This window comes from Bombyx mandarina, chromosome 25 (assembly GCF_030267445.1).
Source record: "Bombyx mandarina strain Sakado chromosome 25, ASM3026744v2".
Lineage (NCBI taxonomy): Eukaryota > Metazoa > Arthropoda > Insecta > Lepidoptera > Bombycidae > Bombyx > Bombyx mandarina.
Window position 1 is genome coordinate 6,901,818 of NC_143231.1, and position 26,696 is coordinate 6,928,513.

At 38.4% G+C, this 26,696-nt stretch overlaps 1 protein-coding gene and 1 long non-coding RNA gene across 3 annotated transcripts in view; one reads left to right on the top strand and one right to left on the bottom strand.

Annotated features, from left to right (window-relative positions):
* Positions 1 to 15,520: 15,520 nt before the first annotated feature.
* On the top strand, positions 15,521 to 20,018 carry LOC149499855 (uncharacterized). 2 transcript variants are annotated; one of them, XR_016325419.1, is made up of 3 exons: positions 15,521 to 15,911; positions 17,147 to 17,340; positions 19,733 to 20,018. It is a non-coding gene; the product is annotated as an uncharacterized LOC149499855 (long non-coding RNA). The 2 variants fall into 2 exon arrangements; XR_016325418.1 differs by lacking the exon at positions 15,521 to 15,911 and adding an exon at positions 16,423 to 16,575.
* A 3,014-nt stretch (positions 20,019 to 23,032) lies between these two features.
* Positions 23,033 to 26,696, bottom strand: part of Enoph (enolase-phosphatase E1) — a 37,199-nt gene continuing 33,535 nt past the window's right edge. Inside the window, exon 24 of the mRNA XM_089738659.1 lies at positions 23,033 to 24,934. The gene's annotated coding sequence lies outside the window, so the exon portion shown is untranslated. The remainder of the gene's footprint in view (positions 24,935 to 26,696) is intronic.

Consider the following 26,696-nt stretch of genomic DNA (forward strand, 5'->3'; position numbering starts at 1 on the left):
CTATTTAATAATGGCAACACTAAAAGATCCTAAAACGTACTCATATCTCGACAAAACTGCAAGAATTAGGAACATGACAACATTTTCACTGTAGGTATCACCGAGGTAGAATCTATTTGATGTGATGTAGTTATCTGAGTCCATTGATGTTACAACGTTATCGCTCACCACCTGGAGACATGAGATCGAATCAGTTGTATCTATACTCAATACTTACCACCTTACTAATAATATAAAGGTGAATGTGGTGTTTGTTTGTTTGTTTTTTTTTGGCGTCAAACGGCTTGACATGTTTTTAAGCAATAATTTTTAGGTTAGGTGATGACATAGGCTACCTTTTATCTTGAAAAACATTCATTCCCACATGAACTTACACTGACACTTATCTTTAACCACGCCGGCGAAGCCACAGGTAACAACTATGTAGTGTGTATATAAAGAGAAACCTTTATTATTTAAAACTCCTTAGTTTAAAAAAAGGATTTTTCTTCAGTGTCATGGAGTAAAGTCTGGCATTCAGTAAAACGAGAGTTATGTTTTGTATAGTTTATTAATACTGAATATTGTTTAATTTTTAATATTAGCTTTAAAAGAGATTAAGGGCTTTAAATGTTGTTTTCTTATTACATCCCAGAAAACGCAATTATTATTATTTTTATTAATTCTAAAGCACCCCATATCATTTTAAGTATATAAACCGTGACAAATTTTACCTAAGTTAAAGACATTTTTTTTAAATTGAAATACATTGTCCCGCGCAAGGAACATTTTGGACAGTTCATAAGCATTGTTAGCAGAAAAACATGCGCTGAGGACACACCTTAAAAAGGAGTTTGATTCCTCGTAGAAAGTATACTTTTTGTACACATATTCAGAAATGTTAGTGTAGTAATAAAAATTGTTAAATGTGCTTTAGTGTGTACACCAATAGTTTACTGCCATCAGCTACGACCGAAGCTACGGTCCATCTGATTATAAGCGACTGCTTTCGCGTGCGGATTTGCTGCAATTAAGCAGTCTGCTGAAGCTACCGAGAATAAAAATTGTGAAAGAAAACAATTTTATTAGCATACTAGCTGAGTCCCGTGATGTTTCCCACGGTTATTGTCGTACCGCGGGTGACGGGGCGAAGCTAGTCTAAAATAGTAGGCTAAGTTACTCCTTATATCATCAGCTACCTATCAGTGAAAGTCTCGTCAAAATCGGTCCAGCCGTTCCAGAGATTAGCCGGAACAAACAGACAGACAGACAAATTTAAAAAAAATGTTATTTTGGTATATGTACTGTGCATACTGTATACGTACTTACGCATTTAGTAAAAAGTGGTTATTTTATTATTACAAACAGACACGCCGATTTTATTTCTTTGTTTAGATGTTTTATAATAAAACCTCCAAGCATTCCAGGCTTTAGGAGCCTACATGCATCAGCCTCGCCACCGATTCAAAAAGCTTGAAAGCATTCATAATTGGCGTTGGTATTGAGACCGGCAATGATCTTCGTAAATCACGCTACTTTGCTTAATTTTGTTGAATTCAACACGTAAACGATTAATGACGTCAAAGCAATAAGGTATTTTGTAATATTTATTTACTGCCGCGTGGGCGGAGCTCGTGATTAGTAGTGGGATGCAAGATTGCCTATATTCCTTCCCAGAATCCAAACTATATCGATCCCGAGTTTGGTGAAAATCGGTTCTCCTGCTTGGGCGTGAAAACGTGATAAACAGACAGAGCCCCATTCACATCAATAGTATTATTTGCGATATATAAATTCTAACATTTACAATACAAAATATCGAAAATATTTAAATGAAGAAAACTTTTTCGTAACATCCGAATACTTACAAAAGAAAAACTATTATATTCTGCTTCAAATTAAACTCTACATACTTGTGTAAATTAGGTGTTAGGTAAAAATCTACTATGTAGTTGCAAAATTCTGAGCGGACAACAAAACACAATATAGACAGAAAATAATTATAAAAAAAACCTTTCTATTTCTAATACTTTTCTTCAATCTTAGTTGTGGTAGGACCTCTTGTGAGTCCGCACGGCTGGATACCACCGCCCTGCCTATTTCTGCCGTAATGCATTTCGGTTTGAAGGATGGAGCAGCCGTTGTAACTATACTGAAACCTTAGAACTTATATCTCAAGGTGGGTGGCGCATTTACGTTGTAGATGGCTATGGGCTCCAGTAACCACTTAATACCAGATGAGCTGTGAGCTCGTCCACCCATCTAAGCAATAAATAAAAAAAACTACATATACACCGAACCCTATTGTTTAATTATCTGACAAATATATTTTTTAATACAATGTCTGCTGGCGTGAATCACGTAACTCGTGGTCTCGCAGCTTTAGTTAGAATTATGAAGTGTAAGGATAACTGTCGTGAATGAGAGGCAAGTTGAAAATGCTGTAAGCAGCAAATTAAAAATCAGAAATCCACCGAAATTGCGCTGGCCTAGCAAGTAATATGATATGATTGAAGCAGCTGTAAAGGCAGTGAAGTTTGCTGAGTTGAAAATGTTGATAAAATAATTTTGGACGCTATTTTTTTAATTATACCTTTTGCTACGAGGGCGCCACCTTAATTTGGAGATTTTCGATTGTGGCACTCTTTCATACACTGAGAGTGTGGTCCTTGCCTATACCTTCCATTATTTTAAATAGTTACTGAAATCCATGGACACAACGAGAATATCCCCAATTAGATTCACAGGGTGTAAATTAGAATAAAGCTTAAACTTTGGACTAAAACACATGACTACTTCTTCCGAAAATGAGTAGGAATCTCAGCCAGGAGAGATGGGGTCTGCTAACAGGTACCCGAGCCCCTCCGAAGGAGACCTAACAGCTTAATGGCAACTGCTTCGCGAATGAATCCACTACCGGATCGGAATCGCGTCTCGCTCACAAGATCCGACGAGAAAGGCAGACGAAACACAGCGAAAGACATCATACATTTTGCAAACAAAAATATTATAATAAATGGCGCAATTTTAATGGTACCTACAAATTTTTTTTTATTGCTTAGATGGGTGGACGAGCTCACAGCCCACCTGATGTTAAGTGGTTACTGGAGCCCATAGACATCTACAACGTAAATGCGCCACCCACCTTGAGATATAAGTTCTAAGGTCTCAAGTATAGTTACAACGGCTGCCCCACCCTTCAAACCGAAACGCATTACTGCTTCACGGCAGAAATAGGCAGGGTGGCGACATGAGTTTCTTTTCCTTTTGGGTTGTTATTATAGTTTACACTAATTTCATTTAAATAAATAATAATAAATAAAAATATTTACTAACAATCACGCCTCGTTAACTGGTCCCGTGCTAAGTTCGTAAAGAACTTGTGTTACAAGTACCAGATAACGGAAATAAATATAATATTTTTATTATACACATACATATATTTAATATACACCCATAACCCTGGAAAGACATTTATATTTATCATACAAATATCTTCCCTTGGCGGGATTCGAACCCGCGACCCCCTTGTGTAGTGACCATGTCACTTACCACTACACCAGACGGCCGGTTAAAACAGCGAAAGGTGAATGTGATTTAATAAATATATTTCTTTGTAAATCTGTTTTCTGTGTTATAGGGGTTAGTGAGTCGAGCCGACGGTAAGTGGTTACTGGGGGCAACCAAAGACAACGCGAATGGGGTATACCACCTTCAGATATGGGCTTTCAATTGTGTTGTAATAAGAGCTGTCGTGCTTTGAATCGCAATGTTGGAATGCTTCGTGGCAGAAAGTACTAAGATAATTTTTTTTTATCAAAAAATGTTTTTCCAATAGTTTTCGTTAAATATTAAACAGTCGCATTATTATTGAATGAAGCTATTTATTAATATCATAATAAGTACACTTATGTAATAAAAAAAATATAGTGCTCGAATATCGCGAAGTTAAAATAACAACAAAGTTATAACAGTTCTAAGTGAGGTTTCATAATCTTAGCTACTGTGCTACTTGCGGTATCGGTGGGATGTGTTTTCCTACAAGCGTGAGTCATACATATGAAGCACGGGGCTGCCCAGTTTGTATGTATGTCTAGAACGGATTCAGGAATAGTATGTGGATACGTATTCCTCCAGTACGATTAGCATGCACATAGATAAAAAAAACAGTTCTTACGTTAATGGTACAATGACAAATACCTTCCCTAAAGTACCGGCAAATGTAACAAGTTTCAAATCAGCCGAATAAATTACATATTATGTACATGTGTGCAAACATTTAGGTCACAAACAAACAACCACTGAAATATTAACGTTTATCTAAACACTTATGCATAAAAATGTGCACCTAAGCAAATAGCCTATTTCATTTACTCATTAATTTATTTTGATATATATTCTTAAAATTAGTAGGGCAGTCTCTAGTGATTTTGTTTGCAAATTTTGATTTATTCAGTAGAAAAAATAGATGTGAACCATTCGTTTTGATCAATAGATTAATAGACATGAAACATCTCCCTACAAGTGTCCATTACGTGTTTTAAGTCTATGGTCGACTATAGTCTATGGTCGACTATAGACTATGCTCACATATGTTTAAAGATTTTTTGTGTTGCTTAATGACGTCAGTGGGTATTTCCTTAACGAGCCAAACCCGCGCGTCCGGCCCTGCGTCTCGTAAATAGCGGCCACCGATAAGGCCTGCAGCTACACGTGATAAGATCACGTGGTCGCAGCTCGGAATCTCGCTGAAACGGTTCAAGGTCGCACTACACCTGTACCGAAGTCTTTATTAACATTTGTTTTAAATCCTTAAAAAAATGATAAATAACGCAAAAAGTGCTCTGAAGCTTTACATTCGATTTTTCCTTGTTGAAATATATAAAATGGTGCTAGCGTATCAGCTTCAAAATACAATGGAAGTCTTACTTTTGTAATAACGCTAGAAATTCATGAATACAATATAGGTAGGTACATCCAAAAAGATATGAAAAGTTATCTTGGAGTATTAGCAGTAGTAGTTACTATACTTCTACTACTTTTAAAGAAGGTACCTCCTACATTTCTAATTTTGTCACTAAACAAGCAAAACCTTAGATAACCAAAATGCATTGCAGTACCTATCCCGCCAAATTTTATTTTCCCGCGCTGCTATCGCCATATTTCATCGGTGGGTCTGGCGGCGGGAGCGTTCAGAATCCAATAATTTTGTCTATGACAATATCCCTGAGACCAAAATAGATAGGCCGGAGTTGTTCTTTGTAGCAAGCAGCCCCTAAATAGAGTGCGTAATAGGAAGGGGAGGTCGGAGAGGGCGACCGTCACCCCGCGCATGCGCTCCACTCCCCACGATAATATCGCTTTTGTGTTTTTGTTTTATACTGGCTTGTTTAATAAATTTTAGTGTTCAAAATACCTACCTACCGTGACATAGGTATGGATTTATTTATTAAATTACCATAAACGAGTTGACTAGTTCATAACCCGATTGATGTTAAGCGGTCACCAGAACCCAAAAACCTTACAACGCGATTTTTTTTTAATCGCTTATATGGGTGGACGTTCTCACAGCCCACCTGGTGTTAAATGGTTACTCGAGCCCATAGACATCTACAACGTAAATGCGCCATCCACCTTGAGATACAAGTTCCAAGGTCTCAAGTATAGTTACAATGCTACTACTACTACTAAAACTAAATACTACTAATGTGACCCCGAATCCTGATCACGCAGGAGCAAGTCACCGTCGTCGCCCTAGACACGTCCTTACGGATCCATCAGATCCAATAACTCTTGGATTAGATACCTTCAGCTCTAACACTAGGAGCAGGCTGAGGAACCCCGGTAACCGTACTCGTCGAACTCGACAAAGAGGTCGACGTGCAGCCTAACCCATGCATCAGAACGCTGAGTTTCTCGCCGGATCTTATCAGTGGGTCGCGATTCCGATCCGGTAGTAGATTCATTCGCGAAGCAACTGCTCTTGAGTTGTTAGGTCTCCTTCGGAGGCGCTCGGGCAGTTGTTAGCAAAGCCCACCCCTCCTGGCTGAGCCTTTGCTCGCCCACCTGTCCTGGTGAAGCTGGAAAGGCCTCCGGGCCACCAGTAATCACTCAATCATAAAAAAAAAAAAACTACTAATGTGATGCGAATGCTACTACCCTCCTTGTGAGATAAGGTCTATAACTTTCAGTACATAAATATTCAATCATCTTATTCACTAATAGAATTATCACATAAAATACTCTAATTTTATATGAATTTTACGTCATCGGTGATTTAGAAAGAAGAAAAGAGTATGAAAACTACTTTAGTCAAATGAAGATTATATTGTGCATGATAATATGTTCACTTATTACTGTGGGATATGCATTATATACAGCCGCACAGAGCAGGAGATGTCGAAGGGTGCGCGTGTCGGCGTCCGGCAGATGTGCGATGCACGTGGCGGCCGAGCTGCGTACAATGGAACGCACTCCAACATGGCGACTGGATACCTTTCCCGCTCTTTTTACTTTTAAATCTCCTGTCTACAAATGTACAAAACATAGCTGCGCAGTAAATATGTGTTAAATATAGAAATTACAATTATGGTTTTGCAATAGTATTATTCGTTACCGTGTGCTGTGTTCTTTATAAATAATAGAGAAAACGACACGAGCTCAAAATATTAATAGCATCGAAATAAACATAGATGAAATAATTTTTACGATGTTGATTGAAGCTTACGATAGATACTCTACAAATCGAAAGGCACAATTTCTGACACATTGCCTAAAATATCAGTAACGGGAACTGTTCAAATGATACCTTTAAAAGCTTAATTATCTTTTTATTTGTTGCTTGGATGGGTGGACGAGCTCACGGCCCACCTGATGTTAAGTGGTTACTGGAGCCCATAGACATCTACAACGTAAATGCAAGGTGGGTGCATCTTGAGATATAAATTCTAAGGTCTTAAGTATAGTTACAACGACTGCGCCACCCTTCAAACCGAAACCCATTACTGCTTCATGCCAGAAATAGGCAGGGTCCCACCTACCTACCTACCCTACTACCCACCCTACTTACCCGTGCGAACTCTACACGATGTTATTCCTTCACCGTGGAAGTCAATCGTGAACATTTGATAAGTACGTATTTCATTAGAAAAATTGGTATCCGCCTGCGGGATTCGAACACCGCTGCATCGCTCGACAGGAATGCGTTTTAACCTTTAGGCCACGACGACTTAGTTCTTCTCTGAAGGGTGGGACAAAGGACCTTTATAATTTCAACATCGTTATTCAAGATAGGTAGCGTAGTACCACTGTACTGTTTCTACGCTTAATACTGTACCTCCCTATCTTGACTAGTATAAACAACCTTGGCGTTAAGTTTGAATTGGAATCCATTGTACAGAAAGTCCGATAAATAAAAGAAAAAAAGCGCCAAATCTGTTCGTTTACTTAGCATTTACTTACGGCAAAGATAACTTACACCGTGTTCGAAGTTATTATTGGTTATTTGGTAGTGCATTCACAAAAACATGGTAAAGTGATGTGATTGATAGTTCTCTAGAATGTACATATATTTTGGGAACGGTGTGGTCGTTGTCTGGTTTTTCCAAAATAGCGGAGCTGTTAAGCAAGCATTGGGCAAACTACTAAAAGATAAAGGTAAAAGGTGGAGGGAAATCGTACGGGAGAAACTGATGCAGCGGGGGAGTCTCGACCCTCAGTAATGAGGAAAACGACGCGAGGAGGAGGATACTACTTTTGGTCATAATAATATATTATGATTCATAACAATGGCTGAAAAGGGTCGTTCTAGGTTCATTTTTGAATTAAAGTGGGTCTAGCCTCTATTATTCTAAAGTTGCGATATGTAACATTTGGTTTGTAATTCAATCGTATCTCTATGTCAACCGTAGGTACCTCTTTTGTTTTGTTTTAATTGTTATGTGCCCTATCTATATTTCAATGTTAATTGGGTAAATGAGATAGTGCTATACTTCTCGAAATACATGGTTTAACTGCCTCTGTTGTACTTTATAGTTTATAGCGTTATACCAGTGTTTGTCTAGTTTTCAAAATTCGACCAAAATCACTGACACCTCAAGGTTTAAATTCGTTTTTTGGATTTCGTTTTTCTTTTGTTTTGATAATCATAGTTTTTAGTGTTAAAGGTGGAAAAAAACTTTTTAATGTTTTTTTTATTAATGACACCATAACTATTAACAAAGGAAGATCAATGGACAAAGAAAAGAGAAAAAGTACTAAACTGTTCTTTTCTTTGCCTATTTATATATCGATTTCCCTTAAGGGTTATACCGAAGAAGCCGTTTTCGGGTCTAAGATCTCCGGTCATACTGATAGTTGCATCTGTTTTTTCGCCACAATATTTTTTAAATTAGATATATTAATAGTCAAGCCGGGCCTGATTTGCTGGCCGAACTTTGATTTAACATTGATCCGACCGCTACCAAAAACCTCATCCGGGATCACCCGCTAGGCCAATCTGAGCATTTCCTGAAAAATTCATCGAAATCGGTTTGGCCCTTTCGCGTCTGTATATTTACATTATAGCTAATTATTTCGGTTAATATTATATTCAGAACATTTAAGTGGTGTAAGTTTTTTATTTTTTTTGCTACCTAAACTGGTAGCCTGGAGCGGCTATTCCAGCGTAACCGTGGCTAGTAGGTGAACTCACGGGGCTCAAACCTGACGACGATGCTAACACGAACCCTAGCAAGAGCCGTGCTTCGCAGAATCTACCACCGGATCGGAAACGCGACCCACTGAGAAGATCCGGCGAGAAACTCAGTGGGCTGTGCCTGAGAGTTAATTTACGGTGCTTGAAGGTGAACGGTGACCGGTGCTTGAAGTACCTAAAAGCACCGTTGGTGGATCGGGAGGATCCGAGATGACGTGTTTTATTCGACGTCGACTTCTTTCCATTCTGTGCGCAGGATCGGTAATGTAGTTACCGGCGGCCACGATGAGAGGGTTCTCGTGTCGTGCCGCTTATCGAAGTGGGTATAAGAGAAATGTCACTGAAGTGAATGTAATGTTAAAAGAGGCTAAAGAATATTTTCTTTGCTAAATTTATCAGAAAAGGTTATCCATTTCGTTAGTTTACAATATTACATTGAGCGCAGTTCATACCATTCAAAATTCTTAATCCCGATTTTTCAAACGTACTCATAATATTATTATGAGTCGCTAGTCCTACAACAAATCTTCATTTTCGGTAGCGAGCTCCGTATAAACTTGTACACATGAATTACGTAATACTTATAGCGTTTTCAAACAGACTGATGGTTAATACATTTGAAATCCAGTTCCATTTATTCGTGGTTCAGTCTTTAAGCATCCCAATAAACATACTCGTATTCAGCAAAATTCGAAGGCAGTAAGTAGCATTGTACACCGGATCCACTTCAATAAAGCGGCACGACACGAGAACCCTGTCATCGTGGCCGCCGGTAACTACATTCTCGATCCTGCGGACAGAATGGAAAGCAGTCGACGTCGCCCCAAACACGTCATTTCGGATCCTCCTGATCCACTAATAGTGCTTTTAGGTACCTCAAGCAACGGTCATCGCTCTCGTCGAACCCGAACGAAGGGCTCGACTAGTAAATTAACCCACAGACACAGCCCACTAAGTTTCTCGCCGGATCTTCTCAGTGGGTCGCGTTTCCGATCCGGTGGTAGATTCTGCGAAACACGGGTCTTGCTAGGGTTCGTGTTAGCAATGTCGCGTCGTCAGATTTTAGCCCCGTGAGCTCACCTACTAGTCAAGGTTATGCTGATATAGCCTCCCAAGGCTCTCAGCTTAGGTAGAAAAAAAAAAGAAAAAAAGCACACCGGATAATATACGACGAATAAACAAGTGTGAGAAGTTACCCTGATCTGTACGGCTTAAACGACTTAGCACCAGCATTTAAGATAGGTTTCTTCCTGCTTCATCTCATACTTCATTCCTCTTCAAACGAGGCTTCGCGAGGTAGGTAGGTACTAAGCAGTAGGTAGCGGCTTCGCTTTGCCGCTGGCATTTTTGACGTCCGACGACAGTAACAACTCAACATCAGATGGGTCGTATGCTCGTATGCCTACAAGGGTAATTATAAAAAAAGCATTCGGAACATGAGTAAAGGATATCATGCTGAAACATTTCTTCAAATTCATTTATTTAAACTCCATTGCTCAAAATTGTACACATGGCGAACTCAATGCCATAAAACATTCTCTACCAGTCAACAGTAGGATCGTAATGTAGAAATTTGTGGGGCAACGTATGTAGAAACTTAAAAGTAAGATACGTATCTACTACTGCATTACATAAATAACTACAAACATACTTAAATACAATAAATAAATACTAAAATAAAGTAATGGTGAAAATAGCTTTTACAGAAAAGAAATTATATAAATTAGGATACAATTTATGATGAGTAATAAGAGGCCGGAGGGATAGACTATTATCATTAAATTAATTAATCTACTCTTCAGGCATAAATCTATGATTTGAAAGCGGAAAACACTATTAAAGTTTTAAGCCAATTACAACCTTTTTTATGATTGAAGGATTACTGGTGGCCCGGAGGCCCTTTCAGTTTCACCAGGACATGTGACCGAGCAAAAGCTCAGCCAGGAGGGGTGGGATTAGTTAACAGCTGCTCAAGCGTCTCCAAAGGAGACCTAACAACTCAAGAGGAACTGCTTCGCCAATGAATCTACTACTGGATCGGAATTGCAACCCGCTGAGAAGATCCGGCGAGAAACTCAGCGGGCTGATGTATGGGTTAGGTTGCACCTGTCAAACTCTTTGCCGAATTCGACGACTACGGTTACCGGGGTCCACAAAATCAGCTCCTAGCGTTAGAGCTGAAGGGGTCTAATGCAAGAGTTATTGAATCTGATGGATCCGTAAGGACGTGTCTAGGGCGTCTTGACTGGCTTTTGCGTGATCAGGATTCGAGGAATAGTCAGTGGCGGCAACGATAAGACGATTACAATGACGCCAATTTCAAGCATATATACGGATACGTTTTAAGAATTACTTATTTGTATATTATTGAGTGAGTCCGCAGTCTAAAGCTTAGAGGAACGCAATTGTTGAACTTTGCAATCGCATTGTGCTACATTGCTGCTAGCATAAAACGGAAAATTTCTAATTATAATAAATCTTTTTCCGATCGCATTTAATAAAAGTTATTGGTGTTTTAATACGCCAACGACTTGTCTTCGGTATTTAACTGTTCTAGCACTTTGTACGAGTCATAAAATTCATATTGCTGTAAAGTACAAGTTATAACATAGCAACAATATAGCATAGCAATATTAGTGTTCTATGAATATTTTATAATCATTATCATTATCAATACTCTTAATAGCTCTAGGTATAGACTGTATACAGAAAACACATTTTGGGATAAAGAATACATTTTCCAGAAATGAATCAAATAGAGTATATGTAATTGTTTCTAAAATATTACTTGAATTTGGACTTTACTGGTGGTAGGACCTCTTGTAAGTCCGCACAGGTAGGTACCACCACCTTGCCTATTTCTGCCGTGATTTCGGTTTGAAGGGTGGGGCAGTCGTTGTAAAACTATACTTGAGACCTTAGAACTTATATCTCAAGGTGAGTGGCGCATTTTCGTTGTAGATGTCTATGGGCTCCAGTAACCACTTAACACCAGGTGGGCTGTGAGCTCGTCCACCCATCTAAGCAATAAAAAAATTTGAACAATCAGTCGCCTGATTAAGCCTATGTTTCAAATATTCTTAAAATGCGTACGTGACTTCTAAAAAGCTCACTACGTTCTGCCACTTCTACTGGCTCCGATGACGTCAATGGGCAGCGCTTTTTAAATAAAATATTTCTGAGTCTCTCCATACCGAAGACTATATAACTGCTTTTTAACCCACTTCTTCGAAATATGTTAAGTAAAAAATATTTTTTTCGGGTCTCTATCATATAATCGTTATTCGTTGAATTAATTTGATGTTATTTTGATCCTTGAAGTTGGAACGCAGTTTTGTATTTCGTTTTCTTGAGCCAACATTACATATTGTGATAACTATTTCTTCTAATGCAAAGTAGGTAGCGAGTCGACATTTAACTAAACTGATTCCGCTCTGCCACGGTCGCCGGTCGTCATTACGCCGATGGTCAACCGGTTTGTGATCGCATCAGAAAAACAGCTACCTCCGTACCACGATATCAGTTAAATGCCACGAACGACATGAATATCGTGTTCGGAAAAAAGGCGAACGCGTATTATAAAGGTCGTGAGAGATCTCGTAGTACAGGGTGGCCGATATGCGCGCTCGAGAGAGCCACAGATTCGGTGTCAAAAATTTTATATAACGCAGCGCGTTTTAAAAGCGTTGCGATTTTAAATGACGGATTAAAATCGTAACAGCGTATTTTACGGGACATTATCGCGAGTGAAAATCCTGTACTGTGACTGTTGATTGATTTTCTAACAATATTTCTAATGAATAAATAATTTCTAATAATAATCGGATGAAAGGCGATTGCATGCAGCAGAGATGCGAATGTTGCGATGGATGTGTGGAGTAACGAGAACGGATAGAATACGGAATGAATATGTTAGAGGAAGTCTGAAAGTGGCACCTGTGACAGAGAAGCTGAGGAGTGCGCGTTTGGGATGGTATGGACATGTGATGAGACGAAATGAAAATGAGGTTGTTAAGAGAGTGTTAACTATGAATGTGGAAGGATATAGAGGAAGAGGTAGACCTAAGAAGAAATTGATGGATTGTGTGAAAGACGATATGGGTAAGAGGGGAGTGAGCGAAGAAATGGTATATGATAGAAGAGTATGGAAGGAGAAAACATGTTGCGCCGACCCCAGGTGACTGGGAGAAGGGCAGGATAATGATGATTTCTAATAATTAATAATTCAATAATTTAATAACACAAAACAGATTTATTTACCGCATCTCGGGATAGTTGAAGTTTGAATATTATATAATTTTTATGCGACTTCATTTCCTAAATCCATGCAAAATTTCATAAATTTTAAGAATGGCGAAACGCAAAAACAGCTTCTAGAAATATCGTTTTCAAAATAGCATCAAGCAAAAGTTAAATTCATAAAAATCATAGTATAATGTATACTTCACGGAAACTTTTCCAAAAAAAATAACACAGATCATCGTACGTAGCATTACGCAAAGCTTGGAAAACGGTGTATGGAAGTAAAATCGGGTCAAACGAACGAAAAAATTAGAAACCTGCGTGGGAATGAGCGGAACCAGTACCACGAATTCATCGGAAGACTAACGGTCGTCCGCGACTTTACTCACAAATATACCGACTTACCAACATTCCAGTGTGCTTAGTGTGAGTTTTTTAACGTTCTCGATAGCGAAAAAGTTAGCTCATATTTGTGTGGAATGGGATTGTTTGCCTACGTTTGCCGCTAGGGGCGTTGTTCCAACTGCATACAAAATTGGGTCTCGCACTAAGCACACTGACCACCGCCGATGAAAAAAACCACGATTTTTGATCATTAAGCGTATGAAAAATATTGTAATTACGACAATTTAAAAATGTACTTACTCTTCATGAAAAAAAAATACGGATAATTCAGCCGTACAAATTAAAACTTTAAGCTGATTGATATGGTTCAAAATATTAGTTTTAAAATGTTTTGTGCGGATTTAACATAACCGTCGTCCGACGCTGTCGTCAATTGAGCGACTGTTACAAAATTTTAAGTAAATTGAATGCACGCTAGAAGAAAAGGACATGGTTTATTTCAGGCTAACTTACTTTGACCCCGGTAAAGATTGGAAGAGATAGAAACGAACAATTTTTCGATAGATACATAATAATTTAGTCGGAGCTGACACTGCGGAGAAGTTTTTTGGATTAATATCATCAACGAACAAATGTCGCATATCCAACAAATAGGTGAATTCCGTTTAGGCCTTTACTGTCTTAAACATAAAGTCATACTAGTAGCAAATGAATACATTGGCTAATTTCATCCCATTTTATTCCGGTAGTCTTCAACATACAAACAAAGTGTTGTTAGATATTTATAATGGCGGGAGAAAGGTGGACTGAAGCACGAGTCTCGATATTAGGCAACAGAAAATATAATAAAGACGATAGACGGTATAATAATTTTATATTTAAATAGTTGTGTAAATTATGAGCTTTTGAGACATAATGCTTTATGTCCTGGATTAACCTTTCAAGAATACTTGAATACAATGGTATTAGCGAAGTTTAATAAGTGTAAGCTATGCCCAGAAAGACAACAAAACACAGCAAGCGCATTCTTAATGATGGGGTTAACAACGGGTTGTGTAGGCCTTCTGTATACTTCTTTCCGCGAAGCATGATTGAGTTCCGATATGAATTGACAATAGTATTATTCCGACGTAATTGGGTATTCGACGTTTTATCCGGATCATTTTCATTCACGATTAATGTAATTGGTTGATTAAAAAAAACCGAATTCTTACAGCATTGTGTACATATACAAAGTGTAAGGAGATCTTCCCTAATTTAACACAGATGTAAACTACTCTTAACGTTTACAACGTTACGTTTACGTTGTAAACATTTTTTTTTTTTCAATTTCTAATATTGGCGTCATTGCATGTTTTTTTTTCTTTTATATTTTGTGGAACAGTAATGTAAAGCGAAATCAGCTAGCCGCTGGTCGCCTGTCGCTTTCTCTGAAAACCAAAAATCCCGCGCGTCTACTGATTTCAAATCAAACTATAGTTTTCGACAGAGCTCAAGATTCTCGATTCAATTAATATAATACGTATTGTTTAAGCTTTCAAACTGTTTACGGTGTGTTTTTATTATATACTCTAAGACTAAAGCAGGTAAATAGTTAACAATCACAAAAAGATAAATCGCTTGATTCGAATGGAGGAAAAAAATTATTGATTTGTTTGGTCTTAACTGATTTATTCGCTATATGATTGCATAAAAATGCTTTTTCATTTTACGCCAAATGATTTAATCATATTCGCGATTCAGAAAACGAATAACACCGCTTATTCCGCACAAAACTGTAATCCTCACATTAAATTAAGAGATAAAGTCTAAAAACGGCAACTAAAAACAAATATATAAATTTATCCAATCGTTTTTGCGTGATGCGCGCAAAACGGCTAATCTCAATCATTTCTATATAGATCACATTTCATGCAATTTCTACGCTATATTTGTTCTATAAGCCTTGTTAAATTACAATTTTCTAACGTATTTTTACTATCTTTGTCTTAGGAATCGCATTTTGTCTATCTATTTTGGATTTATGGAACTATTTCTACTGGTGGTAGGACATTTTGTGAGTCCGCGCGGGTAGGTACCACCGCCCTGCTTATTTCTGCCATGAAGCAGTAAGCGGTTTCGGTTTGAAGGGTGGGGCAGCCGTTGTAACTATACTAAGATCTTAGAACTTATATCTCCAGGTGGGTGGCGCATTTACGTTGTAGATGTCCATGGGCTCCATTAACAAATTAAAAAAAAATTTTTTTTTTTTTTATGCTGAATTAATGATGAAACTCTAATTAATTTTAGAAGTTAAATACTATTTACGAAATTTAATGCAATGGTCTAGTATTATAACGAAATATTAATTAATTACAACATTCCGTGCATGTACCTCTACTAACGACTGAAAAAAATTATGAAATTCTTCTTATATAAATTCAATTTTTTAGAGCAGGTTATATATTTTTTGGTTTAGTATGAATATTTCTAATCGAACTTGAAAAAGTCCGCTTCTCATCCAGGTATTTTTAACCGAATTAAATTCAATTATATATCTCACTAATCGTTTTCCACTCGTTTTGATATCATTTCGTTTTCACTGTGTGCAGTTGGTTCATCGTTAATTCATCGTACTGATAACCCGCCGAGAACCAGTACTAAACTGTAGGTTAGTAATATTAATCAGTATACATATCACTTGAATTACCGAGACACGCAGTGTTCTTGAATCAAGTTTAACTCAAGCCGAACGTTTGCCGGGGAGTCGGTTCAATGAACCGCGTTAAGCTAGAATCGTTTACTTCAAATCACTGATAACAGCAATTAAAAATGTTTCCCAAATTGATAAGTGCCATCTTTATTTTTCCTACATAAGCTGGTAGCCTTGAGAGGGTATTCGAGCGTAACCTTAACTAGTAGGTGAGCTCACGGGGCTCAAACCTGACGACGTTGCTAACGCGAACCCTAGCAAGAGCCGTGCTTCGCAGAATCTACCGCCGGATCGGAAACGCGATCCACTGAGAAGATCCGGCGAGAAACTCAGTGGACTGTGTCTGAGAGTTATGGTGTGCCATCCAAAGGCAGAGTACACTATTACCGATATTATTCATTGTTTTCAGAATGGCAACTGATAATATACATAACACGGTTTACATACATTTACGAGTAAAACAGATTAATCCAAAAAATAACGTAATCATTGGAAAACTGAATGAGAATTGCTACAAAGGAAAAAAAATCTTGTTACTGGAGACTAGACCACTCATCAGTGTTGCTGCATTTCTAATATCGAAACTTCAGCGTACACTGCTGAGTTTGTTAAATTGATAGCGGTAGGTACAATGGCTCGATGAACGCAGAGGGTAGGCGCAGGGAAGAACTAAGAAAGCTTTTTTCAAAATTTCGAAAATTTTATTTGAAGTTTTCATGACTGCATTTTAAATGTAAGATTATTATTTTTAAGGAAATTTACGATAAGCTTAAGATAAATATAAGCGAATAAGATCAAATCGTGTATAGCTTGATGTTAGTTTTTACTATACAACGACATTTATTTCATATATAGTACAAGTTTTATTTATAAACAAAAAAAAAGTTTTTATTGCTTAGATGGGTCGACGATCTCACGGTCTACTTGGTGTTAAGTGGTTACTGCAGCCCATAGACATCTACAACGTAAATGCCGCCACCTATGATGAGATATGAGTACTAAGGTTTCAGTATAGTTACAACGACTGCCCTACCCTTCAAACCGAAACGCATTACTGCTTCACGGCAGAATTAGGCAAGGTGGTGGTACCTACCCATGCGGACTTACAAAACGTCCTATCACCAGTATAGCATTGTCCTCAAATTTGTAAGTCCCTACTAAATATAATTCGCTTGTTTTAAAATTTCTTCCAGTGCGTCCCTGTTTCTGCAAGGACGATAGGGCACCAGAGGGCGCAAGGGTCGCGTTGCGGAGGACGTCGGGGCGGTGCCCAAGGGTACAGGGACGCATCGGCCTCTAAGCTAAGCCGCTAAGAGCGTTGCATTTCGGCTTATTATTATGCTTTGCTACATACAGAGCTTCCATCGACGCGAACAACCAAAGAACCGTAAGTTTGTTTGTTTACGACTGAGTTCTTTAGGCGTTCTTGTTTTTCGTCTCTATGACGTCTTCCATTTCTAATATAAAATGAAACCCGATAAAATTACATGCTTGTCAATGCATATATCGACAATACATACGTCACTTATGACGTGATTCCGTGTGTTATTAATTTAATGTTAAATTGAATGCTTATCGTTCGTATCGCGGTTTATGAGTTGATAATATAGAAGCTTTTCCAAAATTTTTTGTCGTCAGAGTTCAGTGTGCTCGAACGTCATTCCAATGTGTTTATTTAAATATTTGTTTCATAACAAAACTCAAACAAAGTACAAGGGTTTTACAGGAGTCAGAAGTGGTTACGTAAAATGAGTATGACGTAAATCTGGCTACGTTTATCGAGACCTAATAATAAGAACGGTACATAACTTGAATCGTAATAAATTTACTGATGTCAGAAAATCAACAGTTGTTTTTTAAGCGAAGATATTGTCATAATACCAAGATTAGCTGGATGCTCCGTGGCATTAAGTTCTCCTACATACATAAGTTTTTTGTGCGGTTTTCTATCGATTAATCTGTTTTAAAATTTTTATTAATTATAATTATTTTTGCAATTCATAAAATTTGTTTATTAAGACCTTGTTAAAATGTGGTAAACGACTGATTTAATTACGTTGAATATATATCAACATAAATATAACTGAGGCAGAGTGCCGGTTTTTCTTCTCATTTCTTCTCCCTTTTCACTCCTATTCCAAAAATGCATCATACTATTATTATAAATAAGAAAGATACTCTGTCTGTTACATTTTCACGCCTAACCGACGGCACAGATTGGGATGAAATTCGAGATGGAAATAGTTTGAACCCTGGAAAATAAGCCCCTGCTCGTGGATCGTTTCACGGCTGAACATGGGTCGGCGCCCGCCTGATATAAACGTAGTAGGTAGATAGTAGTAGAGTAGATAAGTGTAGTTAGTACGCGCGGCCGAGGCTTAGAGCGTTCAGTGTGATTAGTGCGAGTTTTTTAACGTTCTCGATAGCGTAAAAGTTAGCTCCTATTTGTATGGAATGGGATCGTTTGCCTACGTTTGCCGTTAGAGGCGCTGTTCCAACTGCATACAAAATTGGGTTAACTTTTACGCTATCGAGAACGTTAGAAAAATTCACTAAGCACACTGTACTTGCTACGAAATTAAAATGCTTCAAAGAGTTCGCATTCACGGATAGGAAAAATATATACCTACACCAATACTGCATCGTTTTAGAAGTAGCCTGCAATATTCAGGGGCGTATGTTTTGAAGCAGGTTATCATTTACTGACATTGTCAATGACACGGGTGCACAAGTACTAAAAGAGTGGACAGTACATTCATATCTGCTTCAAAATAGCAAGTTTTATAAGACAGTCACATTTATTGAATGTCACAAAACGCAATATGTTTATCTGTTTGAATGCAGGACAATAAGGACGTAAGATCGATTTCTGGCAAAACTTTTATATATTTTTAAGCACCCGGCGCTGGAAATAAGATCCTCCCTAAGAATATACCTTGAAAGCAATAAACGACCCACGCAAAAAACACACCCACGAAAAATTAGTATTTAATTCATAACCGAGTTAGCTGGTGTCCTCCAAACGGCTCCGTTTTCCTCATACCGAGTGAGTATGAGTCTCGGATTGAGCGCGGATTCGATCGGAGCCGTGTGTCATGGCGCAACCCGCCGGAGTACCTAACGAGTTACATAAAAATACAAGCCCGCCAGCCGGCTACGACAGCTATACCGGTTGCCTCACAGCTACTCCGTGCTTTCCAGTCATTTTTATTCACAACACTCTCGATCGTTGATTCGGTCGAAAAGAACTATGCACTGAATCAAAATTTCATAGTTTTAATATCACCAGGTTGTAGGTTTATTGATTTTACTATACTTAGACTGTTTCCAGAAATACACAAACGTTTCTGATATACATATTTTTAGTCGGCACAAACAACTGAGTGTTTGCAGTTCGCCAAACTTGGCAAGGTCATGTTGTTTGGTTGTGACTTGTGACTGTTTTCCCGCTTATTTTCAGTTAAATTTCGTACCTAGAGAAAGATACGAAAACAATTTTAACCGAATATTATAATAATTATGTATTTTTTCCTCATCTCTTTTGATTGCTCCCCATCAAGATTCTGGAAGACAAAAGAAAAGTACCTAATTATCAGGTAACGTAGAAAACTGATATTAGCCAGTTTTAGAATTACGGCCTCTTAAATTGGTGGCACCAAAAACCCTTAGTGCCTGCTTGTGCCATCTCTCTCACCTGATAAAAGAAAGAGATAGAAAATCAGTGATTTTGTGCATTCATATCTTATATTTCTTTTATCGCTGACCAATATACCGAGCAGGTATCAAGAGCTCACAATGGACAACAAACTTTCAAACAGAACATGTTCCCAGAAGTGGCAAGTATCTCCACTGCAATGGATGTAAAGAGCGTCGAAAACAAGCGTCGGCGTCGGCGTTGAGTGGTGACACATCGTCGCGTGATTCACAGGCAGCGAACTGCGCATACACAAGAATCCGTGACGTCAACCCGCGTCCGGTACTTATAATCGGTACCTATAGACATTATATCGATTATGAAATGGTACTGAAGATTCGAGATTATTTGTAATAAATACATGAATATTACGAGTTTATTTTTTGCTCAACCTCATATTCAATTCTGAACGAGATAACGGTTTCAACGGCATTATGCATTGATGACTTAAACAATATATCAAGTGTTGAACAATATAGTCTAATATATCTTTGCTAATTAGATTATTTATTCATAGACTTATTACATATCATTACTCATATAGTATTAAAACATAGAAAAACATAGTTGCCAAATGACATATTTTTATTGCTCTAGAACTAGATTAACAAATTGCTGCTTTTCTCATTCAAATACATTGACATCATAACATCAATGCTGCCACCTAACTTGAGACATAAGTCTAATTTTCAATTGTACGAGTATTAATTACATCAACCGGAACGCCAATGCTTCTTGGCAGATTTAAGCACGACGGTAGTGACTTTCCTTGTGGGCTCACAGTGTGTAAAGACCGCTACTATTACAAAGGAAAATAACGTGCCTAATCCTATAGTACTGAAAAACATAGAACCAGCTCCTACGATTTTAATTCAAACAATAACGTTAAAAATCCGAAAAGTCGAATAAAGTGATATTACAGAATAGACACCCTGCAGTCACCGCGCGCCGGTTCGTGTCCGTAGCGTTCCGTTTCACGACCGCAATGCTGCGCATTCTATACCTTTTGTATTCATAACCTCCACATCACCTCACTCAATACTCGATACAACTACCCGCTTGTGCCGAATTCAATTTACTGTTGACCTTCTGTTACTTTTACTGTGAATCATTTTATTTAAAACTATGTTTTATACGCATTGTTTTCGTACATTTTTCTATTTCTTTTTATTGCTTCGATGGGTGGACGAGCTCACATCCCACCTGGTGTTAAGTGGTTACTGGAGTCCATAGACATACACAACGTAAATGCGCCACCCACCTTGAGATATAAGTTCTAAGGTCTCAAGTATAGTTACAACGGCTGCCCCACCCTTCAAACCGAAACGCATTACTGCTTCACGGCAGAAATAGACGGGGTGGTGGTACCCACCCACGTGGACTCACAAGAGGTCCTACCACCAGTAATTACGCAAATTATAATTTTGCGGGTTTCATTTTTATTACACGATGTTATTCCTTCACCGTGGAAATCAATCGTGAACATTTGTTGAGTACGTATTTCATTAGAAAAATTGGTACCCGCCTGAGATTCGAACACCGGTGCATCGATCAACACGAACGCACCGGACGTCTTATCCATTAGGCCACGTCGACTTCAAATTGAATTATTCGTAGAGAATAAATACTCAACTGCGTATTTTGGCGGTACCTAATTTTAGTAGAAGTACAAAAACGCACACGTATCAACTTGTCACTGGAAAATCTATTTTATAAGATTTTTCACAATTATAATAATAATAAAATATTTCTGATATCCAACCAAAGTAAGCACCAATTAACGCCTTTCAAAACTGAAATTGGAACCCAAGCTTATCAATGGTTTGTTAGCTTAGCTGATGGGCTGCAAGCACTCGGTCAAAAAATTAGTTACGTCTACAGGCATTTGATTAAGTCTTTTCTGGTAATCTAAAACTGCCTTGACTAAGCTCCTGTTGAAACATGATGGTCAAGACCCTCAGCAGTGAGGAAACGGCGCGAGAAAGGAAAGAAAACTGACTAGTTCAGAAAATTAGCATAGGATGCAGCACTAATTATTTTTAGATTCTTCTACCTACAACGCAAGACCTTAATCATACCAACAATATTCGAACCATCAATCTATCGAGCAAAACCTGGCACTCTGAAGACCTTACTTTCTTCGATAACTGCAGTCTCACTGTATCATCAATGTAGACTACTGCTCGTCCTTATAATCCATGGAGCCACACATCTAACGTGGTAGCTCTACGTGTACTTCTTATTGCAGACGCCCACTGAGTTTCTCGCTGGATCTTCTCAGTGGGTCGCGTTTCCGATCCGATCCGACACGTCAAGGAGAAGCTGAAATAGCCTCTTAAGGCTATCAACGTAGGTAGGGGAAAAATAAAATGGCAGTGACGGAGCATTCAAGCACTCTCGAATCAATGAAGACTCAGAGCGGTAGACAATTGCAAGGTAATTTCAGAACGGACAAGGATAACTTACTAGTGCAATCTTCGATCTCGGAGTTAAGTGGTGTAATGTAACTATACTAAGCTCTCGTGTACGCATTTTAAGAGTCGTCGGGCAATAAATTTCACTGATAGTAGGAATGTGCACGCAATGCAACCAGTTATCGATACTTAGATACGATTCGGGGTCGATTACACAGATGGGCAAAACACGGATGAAGATTTTTGAAGAACTAAGAAATATCCCTAGAAAAGATAAAAAAACGGCCCTTTTGAAAGACACATTACGATCTTATAGTTTCTCTAAGATTACGTCAAAACAAACATTTTATCTTACAAATTAAAATATTTTATTTTCAGATAACGAAAAATTATTCTTATGAATACTTAACATAATTTATCACATCGATCGTACCTATCCGGTTATCGATATGCTACAATTCTTACGCACATCACTAGACCTCTCCATAAGACCTGTAAGTGGTAGCGAGACAGACAGATAAATATGATTTATGACTCGAAGCCTCAGTTTATAATGCGTCGAGTGAAGTCGAAATATGGCCAAAGTATCGATAATTCGGGGTATTCCCCGCGAAACCGTCTAGTTAAATATCCACATGATAACAGCAAAATTTCGCGGCTGACGTAGGCACGCAACCGTGGCCTGCACGTACGCTATCCCACATTACTATCGTATTTGCTTGTAGTAGTTAAGATGAAGTAGGTATTCGATAGTATTACACATAAGTTATCGCAATGAGAAATCTTCCTTTCATATAAACGTTCAGCTTTTAGGATATGGGCTTTTCATCCTTGAGACAGAACGATGTGTTTGGGGCTGATGTCCTCTCGTTTTTATCTTAATGGAATGTGTTCTTTTATTACTTAAAGTAAGTAACATAACAGTTTGAAAGGTGAAGATTTAAAGAGGAAAAAAATAATCGAAAAAAATATTTCTACGTCCATTATATTTAATGTCATTAGTTTTGACAGTAAAAACTAAATACATTTCAATTAGTTTTGAGATTTCTCGTTCATTATTACAATAAAAAAGGTATGAACTTATTTTTTAAATGCTTCTCTTAATTAATTATACAACTCTCGTACTCCTTCTCCGAAAATGACTGACATGACACTAACATCAGTTACCAATATAGAAAAATACAGGTAATAAAATAATTATGGAAGTATTATTATATAAGCTAAATAATAAACATTACAAAAATGTTGATACACCCACAGGAATCGCTCCGGAATATGAATCAACAGTTTTTGGGTAAGTGTGTATCAATAGTAAAAAATCAGTCTAAAGAAGTAGGTAAATCGTATTTTCATTGCAAATTGGTTTGCAATAAGTATATGTATAGTTGCGGTTACAAAATATAACGTATTTTATTTCGTAGGGCAATCAGAGCCCGTAGACATAAAGGTTTTGAAACAATGCAAAGATTGATTCGTGACTCAGATAAGCAACCTGGTAGAATACACCCCTACTGACTCGCACCCTACAACCTGCTACACAAATTCATACTGAAAATTACTTGAACATTTTCTATTTTCTGCTAATAAGGAAATATCTTAAATCAAAACATCAAAATTTTATAAATCCTTTTCTAGTCTCGAAAAAAAAAATACAATTTTCGTTTCATTAAATCCATTATTCCTTACAAGACAGTCGCGATACTTAAACACCGGTGCCTTTAAATGAAAAATTATAACCGAAATTAATATAAAAACTAATCTATACAGATCCCGCATTCAATAAACCCTAGCACAGCCTTGCGATACAATCACGAAATAAATAAAACAGTCTTCTTGTAGTCAATTATATCACAGTAGCACCGGCCCTCGCACACAGTATACATGGCAATTTCTAGTTTCGCAAACCTTCTTAATACATCATGCACTATTCTCTACTTACATATGAGTACAGTTTTTATATTCATAAATTTGTATTCAATTCATTCCCGCAAATCTAACTAAAAGGTATAGACAAAAATATTACTTCAACAAATCTGCTAACCAATTGCAAATGAAAATACGAACGTTTGGCAGTGGGATTAATGAAATCGAATTGTTAGATATACACGATAATTAAAAATCACAATACAGTTAATACTTACGAATAAGAACTTACCTAAGTCAAAATACGAGAAGCAGGGACAGACCGTATGCACTACGCCTTAATTCATTTTAGGCCTCTCTACAAGTAAATTTGCCTAAACAGAAACGACATCAAATACATATTAGACAATTCAGTTTTTCCATAAACAGCAAACTTTTCGCACATCCACTCCATGAGATATTAAATTTTTAAAATGTAACCTAAATACTGATTGATATATTTCACTTTAGTCGCATACATTCATTTTAGTGGTAATCATTTGCCGTATTCCATAAATGGATTATGAGTATGTTATTTACAACGACTCTACTGAACATTAAAGATCAACACTGGAGGCACACAAGAGTATGTGCTAGTCAAATCAAAATATTTAAAAGTTTCGTCAAAATTCTTGTAATCTGCCGATTAGTAAGAAAAGCGCAAAGGTCCAGCTCACGTCAGAAAATTATCTAACAGACACTCATGAAAATATGCACACTTAGGTTAGGCATGCTAAAATGATTGATAGACATTATTACGAGTATTATCAAGGTAATAGTACTAAGAATTTTTAAATAGAGAATGGAAATTGTGAGTGCACACTATCTGTCACTGCCCACGGCACACATTGAAATTTCAATACACATATAAACTAGGAAGTGTTGTCGATTAGCGCGGAAGCAACCTCAGTCTTGTCACTCTTCCAAGGTGAACCAACAATGTTGCGACGCCCTGCTGTTCTCGCTATGTACTGAAATAATGAAATAATTACTGGACATATTGAAATTTATTAAAATCTCTACACTAGAACTTGGATTAACAACTGTATAACTGTTTATCGTTAACTTTGAGAAACAATTTACCCAGGGTAAGTTTTTAGTAGTGTATCGATCACAATTTCCAAGATGTAGATTCAAAGACTAGCACTAACGGTAAACACTCATTTAATAACCTTGTTATTATTTAAAAAAAATACTGGTTACTCATGCTTGTCCTCATCAGTGGTCACTGTACTCAAGACTGTAACTAAATCTTTTTTTTTTTTTTTTTTTTATTGCCTTTGTAGGCAGACGGGCATACGGCCCACCTGATGGTGAGTGGTTACCGTCGCCCATGGACTTCAGCAATGCAAGGGGCAGAGCCAAGCCGCTGCCTACCGCTTAATACTCTCCACAAGCCTCGTTTGAAGAAGGACATGTCATAGCGCTCGGGAAACACCGTGGAGGGGAGCTCATTCCATAGCCGGATGGTACGTGGCAAAAAAGATCTCTGGAAACGCACTGTGGATGACCGCAGCGGCTCCAGGTAGTATGGATGAACTCTACTCCGGTGGCGGGCGGTGCGATGGTAAAAACGAGATGCTGGTATCATCTCGAACAATTCCTCAGAGCACTCCCCATGGAACATACGGTATAAAATACAGAGGGAACCGAAGTCCCTCCGCAGACCCAGAGGCTCCAAACGATCCGAGAGAATGGGATTATCGACAATCCGAACGGCCCTCCTCTGTATGGAGTCAAATGGAAGAAGCTGGTATTTGGGAGCCCCGGCCCAGAGATGGGAGCAGTACTCCATGCGAGGCCGGACTTGTGCTTTATAAAGCAAAAGTCTTTGTCCAGGCGTGAAGTACCGCTTCGCTTCGCTCTGTTGAGGACTCCCAGCATTTTGGACGCCAACTTGGCTTTGCCTTCCAAATGACTCCGAAACTGGACATCGCTCGAAATGTCGACCCCAAGTATCCCGATACTCTCGGAAGGTTGCAGGGATACTCCTTGGAATTGCGGCGCCATGACAAAGGGGTCCTTCTTCGCAGTGAACGCGCAAACTTGTGTCTTTATCGGGTTGAATTGAACCAAGTTCAATTCACCCCATTCGGAGACTCGCCCCAGAGAGTTCTCCACTTCAGACACAAGTTTTGATCGTCTCTCTTGCACCGCGCTCCGAGAAAGACTCTGATGGCCGATATATCGCGCATCCCCCGTGCTGTCATCCGCATAGCAATGCATGCCATCAATAGACAGCATGTCATTGATATACAGGATGAAAAGCGTGGGGGAGAGCACCGAACCCTGTGGAACGCCAGCGTTAATGGTCATGGTATCAGAACAGTCACCGTCTACAACGACCGTGATGCTCCGCCCATCCAAAAAGCTAGCGATCCACTTGCAGAGACCCTCGGGGATTCCGTAAGATGGTAGCTTCGACAGAAGTGCCCTATGCCAGACCCTGTCGAAGGCCTTCGCGATATCAAGGCTCACAGCAAGAGCCTCGCCCTTGCTCTCCAAGGCTTCAGCCCACCTGTGAGTAAGGTATACAAGAAGATCACCAGCTGAGCGACCGTGACGGAAACCGTACTGTCGGTCACTGATCAGCTGGCGATCCTCAAGATACTTCAGGAGTTGTGTATTTATTATTCGCTCCATCACCTTGGAAAGCAAGGAAGTTATCGCGATAGGCCTGTAGCTCGATGGGTCCGACCGGTCACCCTTCTTGGGGATAGGGTGGACGTGGGC